Source organism: Arachis ipaensis, chromosome B09 (assembly GCF_000816755.2).
Source record: "Arachis ipaensis cultivar K30076 chromosome B09, Araip1.1, whole genome shotgun sequence".
In the NCBI taxonomy this organism is placed as follows: domain Eukaryota; kingdom Viridiplantae; phylum Streptophyta; class Magnoliopsida; order Fabales; family Fabaceae; genus Arachis; species Arachis ipaensis.
This window is the reverse complement of record NC_029793.2, coordinates 70,126,812-70,137,576: the sequence shown is the minus strand read 5'-3', so window position 1 is coordinate 70,137,576 and position 10,765 is coordinate 70,126,812.

Below are 10,765 nucleotides of genomic sequence, written 5' to 3'. Positions count from 1 at the left end.
CATTACGCAAAATCTCAACATATCTTCCAAGGTACGAATTGTCCGTTCTGTCTGTCCATCAGTCTGTGGGTGATATGCTGTACTTAAGTGCAACTTCGTCCTAAAAGCTTTCTGTAGAGCTCCCCAAAATCTAGATGTAGTCGCGCCATAACAACCCCTCTTGATGTCTCTCTCATTCCTAATTTTAAGTTTTCAAAGGCTGAGATCATTTCTTCTTCCTTGATCATCATCCAGGATATGCCCAAACTCTTCCGACTCAAAGCATCTGCGACTACATTTGCCTTCCCAGGATGATAGCTCAACTTAAAATCATAATCTTTTAAGAATTCCATCCATCGCCTCTGCCTCATATTACGGTCTTTCTGATCAAAGATATACTTCAAACTCTTATGATCAGAGAAGACTTCAAATTGGGCTCCGTACAAATAGTGCCTCCAAATCTTAAGTGCAAAGACCACTGCTGCTAATTCCAAATCATGTGTTGGATAGTTCCTTTCGTGAGGTCTTAGTTGTCTCGAAGCATAAGCTACCACATTCCTATGCTGCATCAATACACATCCAAGTCCCTTAGAAGAAGCATCACAATACACCTCAAAAGGTTCCTGTGGGTCTGGTAACACCAAAACTAGCACCGTCGTCAACTTTTCCTTTAAAGTTTCAAAGCTTTCTTCACACTTCTCTGTCCACTCAAACGGAACTTCCTTCCTAGTAAGGCGAGTCAAAGGTAAAGCTATCTGTGAAAAACCCTTGATAAACCGCCGATAGTATCCTGCTAACCCCAAGAAACTACGAATTTCTGTAACTGTCTTGGGTTGCTTCCATTGTACTACGGCCTCGATCTTTAAAGGATCTATAGTTATTCCGTCTCGTGTGATCACATGTCCCAAGAATGCCACTTCTGTCGCCCAAAACTCACATTTCGACAACTTCGCATATAGCTTCCGTGCTCTTAATATTTGCAACACAATCCTCAAATGCTCTCCATGTTCTTCTTCTGTCTTGGAATAGATGAGGATATCATCTATAAAGACTACCACAAACTGATCTAGATACGGACGAAAATGCGATTCATATAATCCATGAATACAGCAGGAGCATTAGTCAGTCCAAAGGACATAACCGTATACTCATAGTGACCGTACCTAGTTCGAAAAGCAGTCTTAGTTATATCTGATTCCTTCACCCGGATTTGATGGTAACCTGACCGCAAATCAATCTTTGAGAATACTGTCGCACCTCTCAGCTGGTCCATCAGATCATCTATCCTTGGGAGTGGATACTTGTTCTTGATTGTGATCTTGTTCAATTGCCGATAATCCACACATAACCTCATTCCACCATCCTTCTTCTTTACTAGTAACACTGGAGCTCCCCATGGTGATACACTCGGACGAATAAACTTCTTCCCCAGTAATTCATTCAACTGCTTCTTTAACTCTGCTAATTTCAACGGTGACATCCGATACGGTGCTATAGAAATTGGTCCGGCTCCAGGAACCAGATCAATACTAAACTCTATCTCTCTCTGAGGTGAAAACTCAGGTATATCATCCGGAAAAACATCAGGAAACTCCTTCACCACTCGGATTTGCTCCAAGTCTTGCTCATTAGTTTCTGAGCTAGCCGATAGTAGAACGTAACCCTCTAACCCACTATTACTAGAAATAACTCTTAGGGAATTCAAATAGAAAGTACAAGACTCAACTGGTTCAGTGTGCATTTCAGATGATGGAAATGTAGCAATTCGTTTAAAACAACCAAGGAAAACATGATGCTTGGACAAACAATCTAGACCTAAGATAATATCTAAACCACACAAAGGCAAACAAACCAGGTCATGTATAAAAGTCCTAGCCTCAATAACAAAAGGCACCTGTTGACATACTTGACTACTCAAGGCATTTTGAGATGTGGGTGTACGAACAATTAGATTATAATCTAACATGGTGAAATCTAATCCCAACTCATGCGCAACAGTCTCAGAAATAAATGAATGTGATGCACCAGAGTCATACAGTATAGTTAAAAGTCGAGATTTGATATAACACTGACCTTGAATTAGGGAGTCTAATTTCATTGCGTCAACAGCAGTCATAGCAAACACACGTCCTTGCTGTCGCGGCCTATCTATTCCTTGTACTGGCTTCTTCGGATAGTCCTTAGCCATATGTCCAGGCTGACCACAAGAAAAACAGATAACGCCTGTAAGATGACAAGGTCTACCTCCATGCTCCTTTCCGCACTGCCTACATACTGGTCGCATCTGCGCCTGCTGAGGTCGCTTACCCATATCCTGTCTCATTCTTCCTCCATTCCCTCCTGTAGGACGTGCATGAACATTTCTATTCTGATTGTACCTTCGTAAAGGCATTGCTCCCTGCTTAAAATTCCTTCCCTGAGGAGCTGTATACCGATTATAATTCTGAAAAGAAGATCTTGGGCGATTCATCGGAGCTGCAGCTATCTTCTTAGCACAGTCCTCTACTAGCTGACTCTTATTAACCAAATCCGCAAAATTCCGTATTTCCAATGGAACCACTGAGTTCAACAAATCTTCACGGAGTCCCCCTTCAAATTTCAAACATTTCCACTCTTCGAAATCTGCTGGATTCCCTTGACAAACCTTGGAAAAACGACATAAATCTTCAAACTTCCTTGTATACTCAACAACGGACATACTTCCCTGTTTCAACTGCATTAACTCCATCTCCTTTGCCTCACGAGTAACTCTAGGAAAGTACTTCTTATAGAACTCTTCTTTGAAAACATCCCACAAAATATTACCCTTATCTTGCTGCAATAAACGTTGAATGCCCTGCCACCAGTGCTGAGCATCCCCTTCCAACATATAAGTAGCAAATTCTACATACTGTTCTTCCGGGACATGATATGCCCTCAAGGACCTTTCTATGCCTCGGAACTAATTATCAGCTTCAGTTGCTACAGTCGTACCCTTGAACTTCAGTGGATTAACTTTCAAGAAAGTAGCTAATGTCATAGGCCTATCATGATTCATGTTATCTCCATCACCGTTCCCACTATTCTCACCATTACGGTCATTGTTATGCTCTCCATTACGTTCCGCCAGACGGTTAACTGCTCGGGTAGTTGCAGTCGCCATTTCACGCACAGCCTCAGCCATAGCGTGAATCGCAGCAAACAGATTATCATCGTTTTGTGGCGGATTATTAACAGTAGACCCTTCCCGATCGCTACGTCTCCATGGAGGCATACTGATTCTGTTCATACCAAACAATCTATACCAAGGTGATCAGTGCATACCTTCCATATATCAAGGGATAATTAAACATTCACATACATAAGACAAAAGATAACAGAATATGGAACAACACACTATAATATACATCATGTTACAGAAGTGGCTCAGTTATATAAGCATAGAGCTATAGTACAGCACCCCTAAGTCAGTGACTCATATAGTATATACATATATGTACATAAGATGCCCCAGGGCCTGGCCTGACCAAAAGCCCCTTAGCTGGCACCCAGGCTAGCCTAACTCTGATATATGCCTATTCCCTCTAATCATGCTAACAAAAGTGAGGGAGACACTCTAATGTACTGAAGTTAGACTAGGCGTCTCAAAAAGTCTCCTCAATCCTGGTCTAGAGTACCTCACGGAAAATCACCGGGCCTGCTGGCGCCATGCCTGGCTCATCATCATCGCTGTCAGAGGAGATAACTATGAAGTTAGGATCTTTCTCTGGATCTTCTTCTTCCTCGTCCTCTTCTTCTGCTGGAGTGATAGCAGAGGAACCACTGCTGGCCACAGGAACCATAAAAGGATAGCTACTAAACAAAATACAGTCGGGAGAAGGAGGTGCCGCCTCCATGATCTTATCATACTCATGTCCCTGCTGCTCATCAAAGACAGGAGTCTCGATCGGCTCAAGTAAAGGATCAAGCTCGGGTGGTAACACAGGAACACCCCACTCATCAAGGAGAAAGGGTGCAGGAGGTGCCTCATGGATATGCTGTGCAGGTATAGGCTCATCAGGTAGAGGAGGTTCAGGTGGAGGAGGATAGTCAGGTGGAGGTGGCATCTGCTCCTCAGGATGAGGTATCCCAGGTCCGCCGGGGTATAACCAAGATAAAGGAAAGTCATAGGGTGCATCTGGATTAAAGTATGCTATCCTAATAGGGTACTGGAAAGATCTACCACGAACTACATAATATGGAGCTTTTGGTGATTCAATAAGAGATCCTAAGAAAGAACATGAAGAAAACATCATTAACTTAAGGAACCACCATGGCCGAATCTTCAAGGAGGAGGAGCAGCCTTCATACCTTGATTTACTCCATGAAAAGTGACATAGAAATGAAGAGGAGGAAGAAGTGAACACTTTGGTAAGATTAGATTTTTGATAGGAGTTTCGGTTTGAGAAGGAACGGAGAAAGTCGCTCAGGTGTTCATGGAAACTTCATGGTTTTCTTTCATGGTGTTCTAAGCTTTTCCAAGAACAAAAATGATAGCCAAGCTGTCCAAGGAAGGCCATGGCTTTTGGATGATGATTATCCAAAAGTTACTTGTCAAAATATCTCAGGAAAGGATAATTACTAAAGCTAGATTTATTAGAACTTAAGTAATTACATTACTAATGGATAAACATTAAGTTACTTAGTGTAAATGACACTAGTAACTGGATAATCATAAGAATAAAAGATATATAATGAAGCATTAGCAGTGCTAAGTTCATCTAAGAATGCCGGTATTATCCGTTACCGGTAGATTTCAAGCTCAGTTATTATATTACTAAACATAGATCAACATTAATCACAGTAGAGAAGATAATAATATAATATTCTGAATAAAATAATAATATATGAATATTATATTAATATAATTTTTTCTCAAAATTCGTGACTGGCTCGTCACATAGAGACTAACCACGGAAATCAGAATTTTGAAATTCGGGCCCGAAGTGGCTCAAAAACGCAACTCTTCGCGACGTGCCTACTTAGATTAGGAGAGGTGTCCTCTGCAATCAAGCTGCTAACTCAGCAGCTTGATGACGCAGCACCTGTGTAGTGGAGGTGCTTATATGCGTAGATATTCCTAAAAATTCTGTAAAAATTCCGTTTGATCCCGAAAAAGCACCGTTTCTTCGGGGCTAGGCCATTACATTCTATCCTCCTAAAAGAAAATTTTGTCCTCAAAATTTCAATTACCTGAAAAGAGAAATGGGTAGTCTGTTCTCATCTTATCTTCCAGCTCCCATGTGTACTCTTCAGTTCCAGTTTGTCCCCATGCTACCTTAACCAATGATACTGTCTTGTCTCTAAGCTATTTGTCACTTCGTTCCACAATCCTGACTGGTAGGGTTTGATTTGTCAAGTCGGCTCACAGCTGTACTGTCTCTGGTTGTAAAATGTGGCTTTTGTCGGGATTATACTTTTTGAGTTGTGAAACATGAAAAACATCATGAAGGTTTGACAAATAAGGAGGGAGAGCTACTTGGTATGCTACTGGACCGACTCTTTTAAGAATTTGAAAAGGACCTAAGTATCGTGGATTCAATTTCTTAGTCCTAAGAGCTCTACCTATTCCAGTCGTAGGTGTCACTCTTAAGAAAATATGGTCACCTTCGTTAAATTCTAAGGGCCTACGCCTATTATCTCCATAGCTCTTTTGTCAGCTTTGGGCAGTTTGAATCTTCTCTCAAATGTGCTTAATCCGTTCGGTAGTTTCTTGTACCAAGTCTGGCCCCAAAATCCTGCCTTCCTCCTTGTCATACCAGCATAATGGTGATTGACACTTTCTTCCATAGAGGGCCTCATATGGTGCCATTCCGATACTCTGTTGATAACTGTTGTTATAAGAAAACTCAATCAATGGCAAGTATTTGTCCCAGTTACCCTGTTGGTCCATTACGCAAGATCTCAACATATCTTCCAAGGTACGAATTGTTCGTTCTGTCTGTCCATCAGTTTGTGGGTGATATGCTGTACTTAAGTGCAACTTCGTCCCAAAAGCTTTCTGTAGAGCTCCCCAAAATCTAGAAGTAAACCTTGGATCTCTATCTGACACAATTGATGAAGGTATTCCATGCAATCGTATTATCTCCTGAATGTATAACCGGGCGAGTTTCTCCAAGCTGTGACCAATTTGAATTGGCAGAAAATGCGCTGATTTGTCAATCGATCTACAATTACCCAAATTGCATCACGCCCGGCAGAGGTTCTTGGTAACCCAGTAACAAAATCCATCGTAATCTCTTCCCATTTCCATTGTGGTATCTCCAATGGTTGCAGGGTTCCAGGTGGTTTTTGATGTTCCACTTTAATCTTCTGGCAAGTGAGACACTTTGAAACATACGTTGCTATATCATTCTTCATTCCCGGCCACCAGAACATCTTTTTTCGTACAAATAGTGCCTCCAAATCTTAAGTGCAAAGACCACTGCTGCTAATTCCAAATCATGTGTCGGATAGTTCCTTTCGTGAGGTCTTAGTTGTCTCGAAGCATAAGCTACCACATTCCTATGCTGCATCAATACACATCCAAGTCCCTTAGAAAAAGCATCACAATACACCTCAAAAGGTTCCTGTGGGTCTGGTAACACCAAAACTGGCGCCATCGTCAACTTTTCCTTTAAAGTTTCAAAGCTTTCTTCACACTTCTCTGTCCACTCAAACGGAACATCCTTCCTAGTAAGGCGAGTCAAAGGTAAAGCTATCTGTGAAAAACCCTTGATAAACCGCCGATAGTATCCTGCTAACCCCAAGAAACTACGAACTTCTGTAACTGTCTTGGGTTGCTTCCATTGTACTACGGCCTCGATCTTTAAAGGATCTACAGTTATTTCATCTCGTGTGATCACATGTCCCAAGAATGCCACTTCTGTCGCCCAAAACTCACATTTCGACAACTTCGCATATAGCTTCCGTGCTCTTAATATTTGCAACACAATCCTCAAATGCTCTCCATGTTCTTCTTCTGTCTTGGAATAGATGAGGATATCATCTATAAAGACTACCACAAACTGATCTAGATACGGACGAAAATGCGATTCATATAATCCATGAATACAGCAGGAGCATTAGTCAGTCCAAAGGACATAACCGTATACTCATAGTGACCGTACCTAATTCGAAAGGCAGTCTTAGGTATATCTGATTCCTTCACCCGGATTTGATGGTAACCTGACCGCAAATCAATCTTCGAGAATACTGTCGCACCTCTCAGCTGGTCCATCAGATCATCTATCCTTGGGAGTGGATACTTGTTCTTGATTGTGATCTTGTTCAATTGCCGATAATCCATACATAACCTCATTCCACCATCCTTCTTCTTTACTAGTAACATTGGAGCTCCCCATGGTGATACACTCGGACGAATAAACATCTTCCCCAGCAATTCATTCAACTGCTTCTTTAACTCTGCTAATTCCAACAGTGACATCCGATACGGTGCTATAGAAATTGGTCCGGCTCCAGGAACCAGATTAATACTAAACTCTATCTCTCTCTGAGGTGGAAACTCAGGTATATCATCCGGAAAAATATCAGGAAACTCCTTCACCACTCGGATTTGCTCCAAGTCTTGTTCATTAGTTTCTGAGCTAGCCGATAGTAGAACGTAACCCTCTAACCCACTATTACTAGAAATAACTCTTAGGGAATTCAAATAGAAAGTACAAGACTCAACTAGTTCAGTGTGCATTTCAGATGATGGAAATGTAGCAAATCGTTTAAAATAATCAAGGAAAACATGATGCTTGGACAACCAATCTAGACCTAAGATAATATCTAAACCACACAAAGGCAAACAAACCAGGTCATGTATAAAAGTCCTAGCCTCAATAACAAAAGGCACCTGTTGACATACTTGACTAGTCAAGGCATTTTGAGATGTGGGAGTACGAACAATTAGATTATAATTTAACATGGTGAAATCTAATCCCAACTCATGCGCAACAGTCTCAGAAATAAATGAATGTGATGCACCAGAGTCATATAGTACAGTTAAGAGTCGAGATTTGACATAACACTGACCTTGAATTAGGGAGTCTGATTTCATTGTGTCATCAGCAGTCATAGCAAACACACGTCCTTGCTGTCGCAGCCTATCTATTCCTTGTACTGGCTTCTTCGGACAGTCCTTAGCCATATGTCCAGGCTGACCACAAGAAAAACAGATAACGCCTGTAAGCTGACAAGGTCTACCTCCATGCTCCCTTCCGCACTGCCTACATACTGGTCGCATCTGCGCCTGCTGAGGTCGCTTACCCATATCCTGTCTCATTCTTCCTCCATTCCCTCCTGTAGGACGTGCATGAACATTTCTATTCTGATTGTACCTTCGTGAAGGCATTACTCTCTGCTTAAAATTCCTTCCCTGAGGAGCTGTATACCGATTATAATTCTGAAAAGAAGATCCTGGGTGATTCATCTTAGCTGCAGCTATCTTCTTAGCACAGTCCTCTACTAGCTGACTCTTATTAACCAACTCCGCAAAATTCCATATTTTCAATGGAACCACTGAGTTCAACAAATCTTCACGGAGTCCCCCTTCAAATTTCAAACATTTCCACTCTTCGAAATCTGCTGGATTCCCTTGACAAACCTTGGAAAAACGACATAAATCTTCAAACTTCCTTGTATACTCAGCAACGGACATACTTCCCTGTTTCAACTGCATCAACTCCATCTCCTTTGCCTCACGAGTAACTCTAGGAAAGTACTTCTTATAGAACTCTTCTTTGAAAACATCCCACAAAATATTACCCTCATCTTGCTGCAATAAACGTTGAATGCCCTACCACCAGTGCTGAGCATCCCCTTCCAACATATAAGTAGCAAATTCTACATACTGTTCTTCCGGGACATGCTATGCCCTCAAAGACCTTTCTATGCCTCGGAACCAATTATCAGCTTCAGTTGCTACAGTCGTACCCTTGAACTTCGGTGGATTAACTTTCAAGAAAGCAGCTAATGTCATAGGCCTATCATGATTCATGTTATCTCCATCACCGTTCCCACCATTCTCACCATTACGGTCATTGTTACGCTCTCCATTACGTTCCCCCAGACAGTTAACTGCTTGGGTAGTAGCAGTCGCCGTTTCACGCACAGCCTCAGCCATAGCGTGAATCGTAGCAAACAGATTATCATCGTTTCGTGGCAGATTGTTAACAGTAGACCCTTCCCGATCGCTACGTCTCCGTGGAGGCATACTGATTCTGTTCATACCAAACAATCAATACCAAGGTGATCAGTCTTAATACCTCAGGTTGGGCGTGAACATTATCAGAATGAAAGCACAAAGACATTCATGCAACACATATCACATATGTACTGAAGTTAGACTAGGCGTCTCAAAAAGTCTCCTCAATCCTGGTCTAGAGTACCTCACGGAAAATCACCGGGCGAATGGTGATGCTCGCCTGCTGGCCCCTTGCCTGGCTCATCGTCATCGCTGTCAGAGGAGATAACTATGAAGTTAGGATCTTCCTCTGGATCTTCTTCTTCCTCGTCCTCTTCTTCTGCCGGAGTGATAGCAGAGGAACCACTGCTAGCCACAGGAACCATAAAAGGATAGCTACTAAACAAAATACAGTCGGGAGAAGGAGGTGCCACCTCCATGATCTGATCATACTCATGTCCCTGCTGCTCATCAAAGACTGGAGGCTTGATCGGCTCAGGTAAAGGATCAAGCTCGGGTGGTAACACAGGAACACCCCACTCATCAAGGAGAAAGGGTGCAGGAGGTGCCTCATGGATATGCTGGGCAGGTATAGGCTCATCAGGTAGAGGAGGTTCAGGTGGAGGAGGATAGTCTGGTGGAGGTGGCATATGCTCCTCAAGATGAGGTATCCCAGGTCCGCCGGGGTGTAATCAAGATAAAGGAAAGTCATAGGGTGCATCAGGATTAAAGTATGTTGTCCTAATAGGATACTGGAAAGATCTACCACGAACTACATAATTACGGATACGAGGTACCGCACAGTAGATGTAATACTCGCCACGCACCGGGTCCTCGTGGATGTACGGTGGATCAATCTCGTAGAATAGGACTCCCGTGTCCATCTGTAGAGGTGTAAGGGGTAAGAACTGGGGAGTTCTTAGTAAGGTCGGGGTTTACAGTTAAGTTCGTTTATAATGTCCGTGGTTATAGAAGTATAAATAAATATAGAGTAATATGTACATAACAGCAACATAAACTAACACATGAACAAGAGAGAAAATAGGAAGTAAATGCACATTCACACATTAATATGCAATCACACAGTTATGCTCAAACAAACAAGGAATAGAACAAGAACACAAGAAGATAAGCAATAAATAATGCACAAACAAGTATGATGCATGTCTGTCCCTACTGCAGGTAATGAGCTCATTTGTCGGTTTCGACCCGCACCCGACGCAATCCGACCCTCCAAGTCAGATAAGGCCTTCCCAGAACTTAATCCCAGATTAAGTACCGCATACCCTCTACCAAGTGCTCTCGACTTGCAGGGCTGGTATTTGCTCAGGTCTCAATATACCGCAGGTATGCAAGTCAGGCCTCTACCAAGCATTCAGCTTGCAGGGCTGGTACTACTCTACCGCAGCCTGTCTGAGAAGCAACATCACAATACGGGCGTCCCCGCACAACATTCACAAGCATTGCCCGAAGGCTCATAATTCACATATAACCATACTTTCCATCATTTAGCAATCATCATAAATCAAGCATTACACCATCACAGAAAGCTCATTTTACAATTCTCTGTTTACTCTGTAAGGTCAGGTACATAACTAT